Here is a 16,656-nt window from a genome sequence, read left to right as displayed (position 1 = left end):
GTTCATTACTCAAGGCTTTGAGCAACACAGAATTTAGAACAGCTACATTTTTATAAATTAAGTCTTTTTGACATCTATTAAACCACTGGCCGTGTTCGAGAGCATCAAATCCATGCTGCGTTGTGGGTAAACGGTGACCGGCTGACTGATTTATAAATAATAATAATGAGTAGTTACTTATGATGCAAGTTGATTTGTAAATTAGTCAGTCAGCAGTCACCTGCACTGTCGGCTGCAATGTCGAACGAGCCCAATACCAAACCAATCAGGTGTTCGACGAAATGATTCTTCAGACTTCATTGATCACGTGCTGCTGATAAAGTGACACTGCTTTGAATTATACTTAGCGACTTCAGTACATGCATCATAGCTCCAGTCTCAAACTTAACCCCGTTCCTGTTGAAGAAGAGGAGATCTGCTAGATGGAGAAAGAAGCTCTCGTGAAAGAGGAGGAGGAAGAGGAGGCTGTTACAATACAAAAACAAGTAGAGGTTGAGGTTGTTACCGTGAAAGAAGAAGAGAAAGACATCTCAGTTAAAGAAGAGGAAGATGTTTGAATGTTAAATGACGAGGCATTGATGCGAGTAACCAGTCTTGTTCCATATATCACAACACATCCGGGTATCTCAAGCACCCCGGTAAAACACAAGAGTTGCAGTAATGAACATTTACCAACAGATGGAATCATCTTACACCCATAACATCTTCCATTTAATAAAATAGGACAGGAGGTGTCAATTCACTAACAAAACAAACCTAGTAACAATTTCCAACATGAACAGTTTAGAATTTTATTATTATTTTATTTTTTCTCATTTTGATATTCTCTTAACTTGTATCTCGGTCTGTCAACAATCCCTGATGGGAAACCTACAGATTAAGTATTTTTGGTGGCTGGGACAGACGCCCGCAGCGTGAAAAGACAGGGGGCGTGTCTGCGAGGACTGCGGGTTCCCGCACAGGCGTGTCACCTGAATGTCTAAGGGGAGAATTGATGGGCGAAGGAGCGGCCGACCTGTGATCCCCTGGCTCTTCGCCCAGTGCCTCAGGCCCCATGTGACTTGCTGGGGTTCTGTCTTTTGTCATGCGACCCCTTTGGTCATCAGGGTTCTGAGTAGGTGCTGGCTCAGCAATCCGAAGGTCAACCCTTTTACGACGGTACAGTGATCCATTCACTTCGACCAAGTAGGAGCGTGGTGCCACTTTCTGTACACAGGATCCGAGTCTCCAGAGGCCTGTTCAGTCCCCTGGTAGTGGCTTCATTCGCACCGTTTCACCCACCCTGAGCTCAGGTAAGTCTTTTGCTGATTTGTCGTAGATGAACTTGAAGACCTGTCTTCTGTGACGTAGCTTCACCAGCACGTCTGTCACCACACATGGCTCCAGGAGAGTGCTGGCTACTGGTAGAGCTGCTTTTAAGTGCCGTGCCATGAGGCGCTGGGCCGGGCTGCTATCCATGCCTTGTGTCGGGGTATTGCGCCACTGCAGGATTGCTTTCCAGGCATCTTTGCCCTCTCGCAGAGCCTTTTTGCAGAGGTTCTTTGCGATTTTTACTGCGGACTCCGCCTTCCCATTAGCTTTTGGGTGTCGTGGTGATGAAGTGAAGTGCTCGAACTCTCATCCTGCAGCAGATTTTCGGAACTCAACTCCGGAGAATTGGGGTCCATTGTCTGAAATTACCCTATCTGGCTGGCCATAGCGGGCAAACTGAGCCTTGCAGTGTTTGATCGTTGTCTCTGCTGAGAGGTCGGGGAGGAGGTCAATCTCCCAGAAGTCTGAGTAATGATCGACTACCAGCAGAAAGTCTTTGCCACTGTGCTGGAAGAGATCTAGACTTACTCTCTGCCAGGGGCGCATCTGTAGCTCGTGGGACATCATCGTCTCTCTCTGTTGCTCAATGGCATATTCATTGCAGACTGTGCATTTACTGACATAGTCTTTGATTTCACTCTTCATTCCTGGCCAATATAGTGTGTCACGTGCTTGTCTGTAACAGGCCTCACCTCCTATGTGACTTGAGTGCACACGCGCCAACATCTCAGGGCGCAGAGACCGGGGAATAACGACTCTCTGACACTTGAATATTACTCCATTTTGAACACTGAGCTCCTCTTTGACTGGCCAATATTCTCTGACGGCTAAAGCAGTTTCTTCTTGCAGTCGGGCCAGCCCATCAGAATCACAGACCTCAATGCCTGGAGTTGCTCGTCCCTGTCTGTGTGCTGTCTGATTTGTATAAATGTTACGGCGCTGGTCCGTAACATTGAGGTAGTCAGCCTGGTTGATGTGTTCTGTTTGTTCTGTTGTGTTGTTCATGCATGGAGCGTGTGTGAGTGCCTGATGCAGTAGCCCTGCTGAGCGTGTCACTCACATACATCTCTGGCCCTGGCTTATACACCACCTTGAGTTTGTAGTTTTGTAGGGCCAGTAGCATGCTCTGCAGTCGTTTTGGGGCATTCAGAAGAGGCTTGCTGAAAATAGCAATAAGGGGCTTGTGATCTGTCTCTGCGGTAATATTGTCGCGCCCGTACAGGTAGTGGTGGAAGCGTTGGCATGCAAACACAATGCTGAGGCACTCCTTCTCTATCTGGGTATAGTTCTGCTCTGTTGGGGTGAGTGCCCTAGAGGCGAATGCCACAGGCTGGCCCTCCTGCATGAGGTAACAGCCAAGTCCATACTGGCTTGAGTCACTCTGAATCGTGACAGGTTTTGACACATTGTAGTATTGCAGTACAGGTGTCTGGGTGACCAGTTGTTTTATTTCCCTCACCGCTGCGTCATGTTTTGGGAGCCAATGCCAGATGGTGTCCTTGTCCATGAGCCTCCTTAGTGGCTCACACACTTCAGAGAGCCGCGGTAGGAATTTGGCCAGGTAGGTGACGAATCCGACGAAGCGCTGCACTCCCTTCACGTCAGATGGGTGGGGCATTTCCAAGACAGCCTTCACTTTTTCAGGATCTGCCTTCAATCCGGTGGAGGACAAGATGTGCCCATGAAAGCTTGACCTGTCTGCATCTGACCATCAGGGCCAGAACTTGGCGTCATGGTCACATTCTGCCTCCTCATCACTGTCCCCACAGCCCACTACGAGGATGTCATCTGCTATGGGTTCCACGCCACTGAGTCCCATCAACAACTGTTGCCGCTGATACACCTCTGGAGCCACAGAGACAAAACAGAAGCTTCAACCACCTCTTCCTGCCCCAGGGTGTCCAAAAGGTGGTCATGTAGCTGCTGGGCTCATCGAGCTTGCACTGCAGGAAGGCATCTCTGGCATCCACGAGCGTGAAGACTCTGGCCTTTGGGAGCTTGTAAAGAACATCCTCCAACGTGGGAATAATGTAATGTGAACATCGCAGAGCCTGGTTGAGGTGTTTAGGATCAATGCATATCCGTAGCTTGTCTGGTTTCTTGAGGATAACCATATTACTTATCCAGTCTGTAGGCTTGGTGACGGATATGATGTGGCCATCTGCTTCGTATTTGCCAAGCTGAGCCTTCGTAGCTGCTTTCGTGGCCACTGGTACATTGTGTGGTGCACACTGGACAGGCTGGATTGCTGCGTCCAACACAAAGTGGACTTCCCCGGGAACTGACTCGACCGGTGCGTTGAAGACATCATGGTACTTGCTTAGTAGTGTCTCCTTGCTCGGGGGCCCAGCCTGAACTTTGTCTATAATGTTAAGATCAGCTGGGATGGTGAAGTTAATAAACCCGAGGCGCTCGCATGTAGAACCTGACAGTAATGGCTGTTGACTAGGCTCAACTATTTCAAACCCAAGGGTGTATTTCTGGCCACGTAAAACACACTCTGTCACAAACAGGTCTAAAGAGGTCATGAACTGGCCTGAATACAGTTTCAGCTTGGTGCTACTCTGTGTGAGTTTGTCTCTGGGCGCGAGCCTCCTTTTGTCTTTAAGGCTCATAACGTTGCATGTGGCCCCTGAATCTGGCTGGCATTGCTGTGGTTTATTATTGAGTAGCAGAGTGGCAAACCACTTTTGTCCTTTTGCCCTCACTGCCCCTATGCACTCGTTATCATATACATCCTCTGTGCTGTCGTTCCCTTCATCTGTGTTTGTTTCCATGGAGTGCACTTTACCCTCCTTTCTCTTGCTTTTCATGCAGACCCTTGCGAAGTGATTAGCTGTATCACAGGATTTGCATATTTTTCCATAGGCTGGGCAGTGTTCTTTTCCTCGTCCATGAGAAATGCCACAATATCGGCATGTATTGGGGTTGTCTACTGCAGAGTTGGCTGTAGTATTAGCATTAGCTGTGGCAAAGGGGAATTTCTTTAGTGGCTGCCTGAATGTAGCATTGACATTGTCCATATGTTGCCTTTCTAGCTCAATGGACCTTATCCGTATATCAGTAAGCTCTGCTGCACGGCATGTCTCCACTGCCAAGGCCAGCGTCAGGTCACGTTCTCTCAGCAAACGTCTGCGGGTGCCCTCATCAGTTATGCCAAGCACAATCTGATCTCTGATCAGTTCATCTCTTAAAGCACCATAGTCACATGTAGCTGCCTTTTCCCTTAAACTAGTGACAAAGCTGTCAATGGACTCCCCGTCCTCCTGTTTGCAACGACCGAAAACATAACGCTCATAGATTACGTTCTTTGCTGGCGTAAAGTAATGTTCAAGAGCATCAAGAATAGCTATAGCGTTGCCTTGCTGAGCTGCTGTTAGGTTCAGGTTGTGTTTGTATACGTGTCGGCATTCAGTTCCCATTATAGTCCTCAAAGTGGCAGCCACTACCTCATCTTCCTTTTCCAGAAGTCCCGTTGCTAGCGCATAGTCCTCCCATTCACCTCTAAACGTATCCCAGTTCGTGCTCCAATCCCCGCTGAGCTTCATAACGGCGGGAGGGGGAATGTTCGCTGCCATGTCTAACCAGTGCTAACAACACTGAAGCTAACTAGCAAACTCACTCTAGCTAAGGCCAATTCCGGGCGAAATTTTACACAAATAAGCATTTGTTTGGTAAACCAGAACAGGTGACTCTAATTTGCGGAAAGCATGGTTAGTTATCCGACTCTGACATCATGTTTGAATCTTAAATGACGAGACAGAGGCATTGATGCGAGTAACCAGTCTTGTTCCGTACATCACAACACATCCGGGTATCTCAAGCACCCAGGTAAAACACAAGAGTTGCAGTAATGAACATTTACCAACAGATGGCATCACTGTGCCATCTTACACCCATAACAGAAGACTCGTTCAGAGTTAAAGAGGAGGACAATGACGTTTCAGTGAAAGAAGAAGAGGAGGGGGAGGTGACTGTCACATCGAACAATGAAGAGGAGGAGGAAACTTTATATCTGGGCCCGGTTTCCCAAACGCATCTTAAGGCTCCGATGGTTCTAACGATGAACGGGCCCTGATTAACACTAGTAAGTACTGTCATAAAAACAGAAGCACAAACTCTGCGGTTGTTAAACTGATGTGTGGTGTTAAAGGGGAAATTTGCAATTGCTACATCCATATGTTGACTTTTAAATGATTTATTTATAGGCATTGATTCTTGAAGAATATAACACATGCCTCATGAGCTTAGTTCAACTGTTGTAACCCATCAGAACCCCAAATAAGCTTTTTTTTACTCCAATGTTTAGAAACAATGTAAACCAACACTGTATAGCCTCAAAACATGGTTTAAACTATAACGTTGATATCATGGATGGTCAGTCCTTGCATGAATTTGAGAGTAGTTACATTTCTCCAGCCCCATCCATCATCTTATTACCAAGATAGTGTTGTAATTAGTGGTGTAATTACAGCTCTTGTTTACAGGTACAGTTATTGGTTGAACTGCAGATTGGTTGATTGTTGTGAGGCTTTTTTAAAAGGGCAACCTAGTTTTTAAACAAACAAAATGGCTGCCCAGCGTCCTGAGCTGTGTTAGAAAACTCATACTAACCGCACTGTTTGTGATGTTAATTGAGTATATAGTATGCTTAATGGTCATAGTATGATGTAGTTGGTATGCCAAAAGCTCCCGGATGTCGTACTAAATTCGCCAAAATATAACATATACACGCAGTACTTTAGGGCCCATAATGTAATTCTTCAGGAAATGGGCGTGGCTTCACATCGATTTCAGATTTGAAGAAAATTGAGGAAAATATTCAGCCGAAGTCCAACGAGAGCGGATACAACTTCATTGCTTTAACTGATTATGACAAATGTTAAGAAAATGTTGAGCAATGTAATAAAGTAATGACTTTTCAAACAAGTTACGTTACACGTTATGTTAGCTACACTATCCTTACAAAACGCATAGCATATCTTTACAGCACTATGTATCGGTATGTTAACTAGCTACCTAACGGTAGTTGGCTACTTATACATCATACTTGCCAGTTTAGTAACTATATTCTAACTAATTACCCAACGTTTAGTGACTTGATGAGAGAGCAGAATAACTGATGCATTTAATAACGCTCAACACCCGTTGAATATGGCCGGTGTCAGTAAACATCTGCAAAAAAGCTCAAATTAAATTGTTGCCAGCAGCACAGTTAGTCACCAACGCTCTGGATAACATGAAAACAGCCTAACCAGCTCTGCTAGTGCAAGTAAAATGGTAAGAGTGAGGTTTTCTCTGATTTGTGTCTAACAAGCTATCCAAGTTAGCCAGTTAGCTTGGGTGCTTTGCTGTCATTGTGAGGTCAGAACGCTTGGATCGACCCTACTCCTCAGCCATATAGTATTAGTTTACAAACAGTGGCATTATACAAGCTTATGTTTTGATTTCTAGTGGGGTAATACGATTGAAACATTGAGGCATTTATAAGTTATATTCTTCAAGAATCAATGGTTATATAGTAAATGGGTATTTCTATAACTGTCCGTGTAGATTTCCTGTTGGGGTCAAATTGTTAGAGCTGTTGATAAGTCATTGTATAATATTCAGCCAATTTATTTTCATGCCATTACATCAATACAGCCCAACCAGAAGAGAGGAAACTCTTCCTGAACCACCTCCTCCTGCTGGCCTTCATAAATTCTAATGATAATTTAACCATGTTTCTAGGCTATATAGTATATTCTAGAATGACCAGTGTAGACTTCCTGTGGGGGTCAAATTGTTAGAGCTAGTGATAAGTCATTGTATAATATTCTGGCAATTCTTTTCATGCCATTACATTAAAGGCAAAAGATTGTATTGTCTTAGCAAGGTGTTGCTCAAATAATGTTGGCTGCTAATCGCTGGTCAGCGGGCTAGCTAGCTTGCTAAATGTATCAATAGTCAGAACAAACATAGCTAGCTAATACTGCCTGGTACCACTGCTGTTGTAGACCTAGATACGGCTGCACAAACATGCTTATCAGAGAGGAGTAAGCGAAGTATGAATATGTTGGCTAGCTAGCAGGCTACATGAAGTAAGAAAACAACATGTAATGTAACATCTAATTAGGGTCAACTGGAAACATTGACCAACACTTTGGTTCCTACCATGTCTTCTTATCTGAGGTTTGTAGTCAGACTACACTCATCAGGTGTATTGCTACCACCTACTGTACAGGGTTATAAAAAATAACCAAAACACAAAAAAATTGGGATTAACAAATCATACAAATTACGTAAAATAAAAAATAAACACAAACCAAATTCACTCCACTACCCTGAATTTCAAACAAAAATGGTACTATTCAGATCCCTACACAGGTTCAGGAACCTGGGAGGGGTGGAACGTCTTCATTCAGTACTCCCTGTAACATTTAGTCTGTGAAGTCCTGAAGATCCAGAAATCTATTTGCCGCCTTCACAATGATGTCTAGCTTCTTAGATGTTTTATTAGTTTATTATTAATGCAATTTATCACTGCGGCAATGCAAATGCAATTTTGTTGTCGAAACTCCTCCATGCTATTTCGGAAACTGTTAGTTTTGGATGAAGGCTACTAATAATTTATTAATGCATTTATCACTTGCTCTATAAACACAACAATGTCCACCTCTTTCACTATTTGTCTGTTGGGATCCTTCTCCTGCATGGCTTCACTGCAGACTGTGGGACATGAACTACCTTCTCCTCTCTACACCTTTGGCTACTTTCACTGCCTCCACATAGGACACCTGCTGGATTGGCCTGATCATCCTAGCTACTATGACCTCCTTCATCCGTACCGGGCACTCCGGGAACGCGATTCCCATCACAAATACAACGTGCTTCATCTGACTATGACATATTTATTCCTTCGATGAACACTTGCCACATGTTCAAACCTTTTTACAATTGTAACCCTGCAGCGGCTTCTGTATATCTCACTTACCCAGGTTTTACATAAGATGGGAGAACCACTTCACCAAACCACAGTAAGACCTTCCGTCTATCATTCATTTTAATCAACGTGCGTCTACCTGAAATGTTTAACCTAAACCACACAAAGCTTTCTCCTTTTGCGCTGTTGACACACAATCGGCATTATACCACTACTGGTCACTCAAACCTATTCCACTTTACCCAATTCATCCTTCACCATCTTTGAGACCATTAACTTTTCACTCCACTGTTCTTCACCATCGTCCACTCAGTCTCACCAACTGTACTCACGCCAAGATAATCCCTCAATGCTTCCTCCATTGCTCCTCCAGTCATACCCTGGACACCCTCGCTCTTTGCTGTGAAAGATGTGAGAGTTTGTGTTCTCAAAGTAGCACCTATATTGTTCTCATTCCAGCACATCTGTTGTTTCACCAACTTGTTATCCCTTTCGTCTGCACTACTTGCTGTCATTTCCCTTCCTAATTTTAACCTCTTGGATGTCTCCACCACGCTCCTACTCTGTCAGTAATTCCTCCCTGGTTTATGAACATGGTAGTCATGTCAAACAACAACATATTAAAGGTGTTGCACTTTCTATTCCAAATCTAGAATTAGAATTGTCATTATGTTTCCATGATTTCAACTGTTCACCAGTTAACTAAGCCTATAATGTGGATACCAAGGATGTGGATACCAAGGAACTTGACGCTCTCAACATGCTCCAATACAACCCCTTCGATGAGAAAGGGGGCATGCTCAGTGTTTAGTCCCAGGGTCCTTCGCTTAGTGATGAGCTTTGAGGGACTATGGTGTTGATCGCTGAGCTGTAGTCGATGAAAAGCATTCCCACATGGGTGTTCCTTTTGTCCAAGTGGGAAAGGGCAGTGTGGAGTGCAATACAGATTGCATCATCTGTGGATCTGTTGGGGCGGTATGCAAATCAAATCAAATTCAAATTCAAATCAAATGTATTTGTCACATACACATGGTTAGCAGATGTTAATGCGAGTGTAGCGAAATGCTTGTGCTTCTAGTTCTGACAATGCAGTAATAACCAACGAGTAATCTAACTAACAATTCCAAAACTACTACCTTATACACACAAGTGTAAAGGGATAAAGAATATGTACATAAAGATATATGAATGAGTGATGGTACAGAGCGGCATAGGCAAGATGCAGTAGATGGTATCGAGAACAGTATATACATATGAGATGAGTATGTAAACAAAGTGGCATAGTTTAAAGTGGCTAGTGATACATGTATTACATAAAGATGCAGTAGATGATATAGAGTACAGTATATACATATACATATGAGATGAGTAATGTAGGGTATGTAAACATTATATTAAGTAGCATTGTTTAAAGTGGCTAGTGATATATTTTACATCAATTCCCATCAATTCCCATTATTAAAGTGGCTGGAGTTGAGTCAGTGTGTTGGCAGCAGCCACTCAATGTTAGTGGTGGCTGTTTAACAGTCTGATGGCCTTGAGATGGAAGCTGTTTTTCAGTCTCTCGGTCCCAGCTTTGATGCACCTGTACTGACCTCGCCTTCTGGATGATAGCGGGGTGAACAGGCAGTGGCTCGGGTGGTTGTTGTCCTTGATGATCTTTATGGCCTTCCTGTGACATCGGGTGGTGTAGGTGTCCTGGAGGGCAGGTAGTTTGCCCCCGGTGATGCGTTGTGCAGACCTCACTACCCTCTGGAGAGCCTTACGGTTGTGGGCGGAGCAGTTGCCGTACCAGGCGGTGATACAGCCCGACAGGATGCTCTCGATTGTGCATCTGTAGAAGTTTGTGAGTGCTTTTGGTGACAAGCCGAATTTCTTCAGCCTCCTGAGGTTGAAGAGGCGCTGCTGCGCCTTCTTCACGATGCTGTCTGTGTGGGTGGACCAATTCAGTTTGTCTGTGATATGTACGCCAAGGAACTTAAAACTTACTACCCTCTCCACTACTGTCCCATCGATGTGGATAGGGGGGTGTTCCCTCTGCTGTTTCCTGAAGTCCACAATCATCTCCTTTGTTTTGTTGACGTTGAGTTAGAGGTTATTTTCCTGACACCACACTCCGAGGGCCCTCACTTCCTCCCTGTAGGCCGTCTCGTCGTTGTTGGTAATCAAGCCTACCACTGTTGTGTCGTCCGCAAACTTGATGATTGAGTTGGAGGCGTGCGTGGCCACGCAGTCGTGGGTGAACAGGGAGTACAGGAGAGGGCTCAGAACGCACCCTTGTGGGGCCCCAGTGTTGAGGATCAGCAGGTGGAGATGTTATTACCTACCCTCACCACCTGGGGGCGGCCCGTCAGGAAGTCCAGTACCCAGTTGCACAGGGCGGGGTCGAGACCCAGGGTCTCGAGCTTGATGACGAGTTTGGAGGGTACTATGGTGTTAAATGCTGAGCTGTAGTCGGTGAACAGCATTATCACATAGGTATTCCTCTTGTCCAGATGGGTTAGGGCAGTGTGGTTGAGATTGCATCGTCTGTGGACCTATTTGGGCGGTAAGCAAATTGGAGTGGGTCTAGGGTGTCAGGTAGGGTGGAGGTGATATGGTCCTTGACTAGTCTCTCAAAGCACTTCATGATGACGGAAGTGAGTGCTACGGGGCAGTAGTTGTTTAGCTCAGTTACCTTAACTTTCTTGGAAACAGGAACAATGGTGGCCCTCTTGAAGCATGTGGGAACAGCAGATATGTCCGTAAACACACCAGCCAGCTGGTCTGCGCATGCTCTGAGGACGCGGCTGGGGATGCCGTCTGGGCCTGCAGCCTTGCGAGGGTTAACACGTTTAAATGTTTTACTCACCTCAGCTGCAGTGAAGGAGAGTCCGCATGTTTTGGTTGCGGGCTGTGTCAGTGGCACTGTATTGTCCTCAAAGCGGGCAAAAAAGTTATTTAGTCTGCCTGGGAGCAAGACATCCTGGTCCGTGACTGGGCCGGTTTTCTTTTTGTAATCCGTGATTGACTGTTGACCCTGCCACATACCTCTTGTGTCTGAGCCGTTGAATTGCGATTCTACTTTGTCTCTATACTGACGCTTAGCTTGTTTGATTGCCTTGCGGAGGGAATAGCTACATTGTTTGTATTCGGTCATGTTTCCGGTCACCTTGCCCTGATTAAAAGCAGTGGTTCGGGCTTTCAGTTTCACACGAATGCTGCCATCAATCCACGGTTTCTGGTTTGGGAATGTTTTAATCATAGCTATGGTAACAACATAGCAACGATTAAAACATGGAGTGGGTCTAGGGATTCTGGGATAATGGTGTTGATGTGAGCAACGACCAGGCTTTCAAAGCACTTCATGGCTACAGACATGAGTGCTACCGGTCGTTAGTCATTTAGGCAGGTTACCTTAGTGTTCTTGGGCACATGGACTATGGTGGTCTGCTTGAAACATGTTGGTATTACAGACTCAGACAGGGAATAAAAATGTCAGTGAAGACCCTTGCCAGTTGGTCAGCGCATGCTTGGTGTACACGTCCTGGTAATCCATTGGACCCTGTGGCCTTGTGAATGTTAACCTGTTTAAAGGTCTTACTCACATCGGTTGCGGACAGCTGATGCTGTCATGCATGTTTCAGTGTTACTTTCCTTGAAGAGAGCATAGAAGTAATTTAGCTAGTCTGGTAGGCTCGTGTCACTAGGTAGCAATCGGCTGTGCTTCCCTTTGTAGTCGGTGGCAAGCCCTGCCACACCCGGCGAGGGTTGGAGCCACTGTTCAAGGGGTATATCAATCTCCCCAGGGTAGCAGTATACGTTGAGTGATTTGCCCTCAAAGTGTTACCCCTCCCATAGGTGGCTCATTATTGGGATTCATTGCTGATTCCTACCTGTAGCTCACTATGAAGTGTCTAGTGATACAGGTTAAGGGCCCTGTTTGAGATTGGTGGTTGGTAGCGGAGTCGAGGGAACAAGCAGGGTTGGACACGGCCATGTTATTATCCCACACAGCCTCTGTGGTTCATTTGAACCCCATTCCTGGGAATTAGATTTAATTACAAATCGTCCCAGTCTGTTACCACAGAAGGGGTCCGATTGTCCCATTTCCAGCAAGGTTACGAGGCGCTTTGTCATTTCCAGAGTCAGTTTATTATGGTACTGTCCATATGTAGCTTGTTTTTGGTCACAGAATGGCTGAATAAGTGCAACATTTTACCTGGAGCTAACTATGCAGAGCATAGCGCATGTGGAATGACTTTAGCCTCCCTCCAGGCCTGAGGACACACGCTCTCTAGTAGGCTTAAATTAAAGATACGGAAAATAGGAGTGGCAATCTAGTCCGCTATTATCCTCAGTAACTTTCCATCTAGATTGTCAGACCCCGGTGGCTTGTCATTGTTGATAGACAACAATCATTTTTTCACATCTTCCACACTGAATTTACGGAATTCTAAATTACAAAGGCTTTTTACTATAATTCTTTGTCATTTATCTTTTTCATTGTGTCGTTTGTTTCTTTTTATTCAGTTTGTCACATGATTTCTCAATTTGCAGGATGTTTGCCAATCGGTTGTACAGCCAGACTTATTTGCCATTCCTTTTGCCTCATCCTTCTCAACCATACCATTTTTCAATTCCTCATCAATCCACTGGGATTTAACAGCTTTTACTGTCATTTTCTTAATGGGTGCATGCTTATTAGTAACCGGAATAAGCAATTTCATAAATGCGTCTAGCGTCTGGTTGCTCCTCATTACACACCACAGAGCAGCAAATATTCTTTACCTCATCAACATAGGAATCACCCGTTTTTATTAAATAATTGACACACAAATGACTCAAGGGAAACAGAGATCAAGATAGCCTAACCATAAGAAAAATAACTCGTCCTCCTCCCGCTGCTGCCGGCCTTCGTAAATTCTGACTTATGCTCCTGAAGTTTCCAGTAATGGGCTACAACAGCAGTCTGCAAACTTTTCCATTTGTAGTGCCAATTTATCTGACCATTTCTACTGATCTGGTGCCAGTTATGATTTTCATATTCACATTTTACTGTAACAGTTTCATTTAATTTATAATAGTAATAATTATAATACTCTTTCTCAAAATCATTATCTGTGATTAATCTATATTCTATATAAATCAAAGTGAAATTTATACAAATCTAAACTTTTATTGCCATTGCCAACTATGTAAAAATAGCCTACATGAAGCCAACAAATAAAAACAGCTAGAAAATATCCAGATTAAAATAAATCACATTGGCTGCGCATGGCCTGTCTACATAGTTGATACACTGTTTCAAGTTCTATCACCTGGGTGGTCTGAAAGTTGAAATAAAATATTCTGGTCCCTCAGTTTCCCGCACCAGTGAGTTTGGGACAGACACAGATGTAGGCTATTTGTGTAAGGGATAAGAAGTATTCAGGTATTTTATGACATTTCCACTGGATCAGAGCATTACATTTTTCCCTTTCATGTCAAGTGGTTTGTTTTCTGTGTTATTGACTTGTTAATTGTTTACTCCATGTGTAACTGTGTTGTCTGCTCATACTGCTATGCTTTATCTTGGCCAGGTCGCAGTTGCAAATGAGAACTTGTTCTCAACTAGCCTACCTGGTTAAATAAAGGTGAAATAAAAAATAAAATAAAAATAAAAAAAGTGGTTATCAAGAGTGAGAGCTGGAAATATTTTTACAAATACTTTGAGGAACTATTGTCATTTGCCAATTGATTTTAGTAAGACTTTGTTTACTTGCTGTTTGAGGTAAAGAAAAAAATGACTTTGAGAAGCTCCACAACTCATTAGTGGTGGTGCGTAAATACTATCAGACATCCCCAAATAGGTGCATCGCTCTCTGCACGTCATTGTTTGTACAACATAATGGCTACGCTGTTGGCATCACCTTTTTACAGTGAATTTTTGCTGTTGTGATCCTTAAACCACCTGTCCAACTTTTTGTTCACGCAGGAGAGAGACGTGACTATCGTGGATCCTCTGGGGGCCCTCAACAACCTCATAATGCTGATGAGGCAGAAAATAGTTTCTCCACGTCAAAACACCAGCAGAGAGAACAGGGAAGAAATCTTATTGCTGCTCTGACTGTGGGAAAGGTTGCAAATATTCATCAGAACTTAGAATACATCAGAGAAAACACTCAGGAGAGAAGCCTTATAGCTGTGATCAATGTGGGAAGAGTTATTACATCTAGCCGGCTGATTCGACACCAGAGAACACACAGGAGAGAAACCTCATAGCTGTGATCAATGTGACAAGAGATACTCTGATAAAAGATCTCTGATCAAACATCAGAAAATACATACATGAAAGAGTTGTTTCATGATATCTGTCACGGTTTTCTGTATGGGAAAGAGAGTCAGACCAAAATGCGGCGTGGCTATTGCAATCCATGTTTAATGAAACTGAAGCAACACGAATCCAATACAAAAACTACAAAACAATAAAAATAAATAAACCGAAACAGCCTAATCGTGGTGCACATACACACGACAGAAAAAGGACACTAAGGACAATCACCCACAAAACCCAACACCAAACAGGCTACCTAAATATGGTTCCCAATCAGAGACAATGACGAACACCTGCCTCTGATTGAGAACCATATCAGGCCAAACATAGAACTAGACAAACTAGACATGTAACATAGAATGCCCACCCAGCTCACACCCTGACCAACCAAAACATAGAAACATACAAAGCAAACTATGGTCAGGGTGTGACAATATCAATGAAATAATGTCACAATGTAGAATGTTTTAAAGTTGTAGGAGTATTTTAATGATGTCACGATGTAGAATGTTTTAACATTGTAGTAGGAGTATTTTAATGATGTCACAATGTAGAATGTTTTAACATTGTGGCAGGAGTATTTTAATGATGTCTCAATGTAGAATGTTTTAACATTTTAGTAGGAGTATTTTAATTATGTTCTACCTTATTGTTTGCCCTGTTCAATTGATTGCAGCATGATATGGATATTAGCCTCAGGGGAAAATTCAGGCTATTATTAACAAAAAGTGACTAACAAAAAAAAGAGTTGTGTTACACTTACTGTGTTGGTGACCCACTTGAATCAAAATGCAGCACTTCAAAATGTAGCTAGCTGTTTTTGACAAGTTGAAAAAAAAAATATGGAATATGATAATTGTTGCAGATGTTTGTGTATATACACATGAAAGTAGTACAATAAATTGGTCTATAATCAATTGTATTAACAATCTGACATCACTCCAGTATTTCTTGACAACATTCAAATACTAATTGTCTTTATTCCACTACTGAAGAAGCATGACTCAAATCACCTCATATTTCAAACATTCAGCCTGACAAAGATACATGTTTTATTATTCCATGCCTCACCATTAAGTGAAATATTGCCAATACATATTAACAAAGGGGTGTACATTTGGTTTTGATTTTCATATTTACAATTGTAACATTTAGTAATCATTATTTATGCAACCAGCTGACCATTTTTGGGTACAATTATATTGACATTGTTGCCCTGCTTTTAGAATGTCAGGGTTCATTCTCAGATGTGCCAACCCAAATTTACTAGAGCATGACATTGGGGACTTGGCCTAACAAAATGCCTATTGAGTGAACCCTGAAAAGAGAGAGAAGCTCCGCAGTGAGGTGGAAAGTTACTACGGATATTGCAGGAGTTGGTTGCTGATTGTCTCAAGGGTGGGCAGTCAGCAAGTTTTGCGTTTAGCCAGTGCTTTGCCATGGATTACAATGTATTTTGTTCCAAAGAGTCGAGAGTTCTAGAACTAAGTGAGTTTTAGAAAGACGAGAGGTCTAGAAGGTTGTGGGGGAGAAATATAGGATCTATATGTTGTCATAAGGGGGAAAGTGTTACATTCTTTGGTTTTTCCATTTATGTTTTGAGCTCGTTAGCACGTATAGCTCGTTAGCACGTATAGCTCATTAGCACGTATAGCTCGTTAGCACGTATAGCTCGTTAGCACCTATAGCTCGTTAGCACGTATAGCTCGTTAGCACTGATTGGTGTCACCTCGTTAGTCAGTATGTGTTACACCTGTGCTGGCTTGTTCATCTCGTTAGTGGGAAGGTGTTTCACCTGAGCTGGTCCAGGTTCTATTTAAGAGTGTCTGGCCCAGTGCTCCAGTTGTCTTGATAGATGTGGAGAGTCAACACCTTTTAGTTGCTCCACTTTTTTGGTTGACTTTCTGTCTTTAAGTTTGGTGTGGCTTTTTCTTTTGTTTGCCTCTTCTTGGGCAGATTTAGTGGGTCTCATGGTGGGTGTCTTTTAAGTCCCAGTTGTTGTTACTAGTCAACTTTCCGTGGACACCCCCATAGTGTCTTTCATAACCCCTCCTACAACTCCACCTGTTTAGTTGTCGTTGTTGTCACTGACTCTTTGTTAGTTTCCTTTTCTCTTTAAGTGACATTT

This window comes from Oncorhynchus mykiss, chromosome 7, assembly GCF_057628025.1.
Source record: "Oncorhynchus mykiss isolate SJ-2025 chromosome 7, ASM5762802v1, whole genome shotgun sequence".
Classification (NCBI taxonomy): domain Eukaryota; kingdom Metazoa; phylum Chordata; class Actinopteri; order Salmoniformes; family Salmonidae; genus Oncorhynchus; species Oncorhynchus mykiss.
This window is presented reverse-complemented; position numbering follows the sequence as displayed.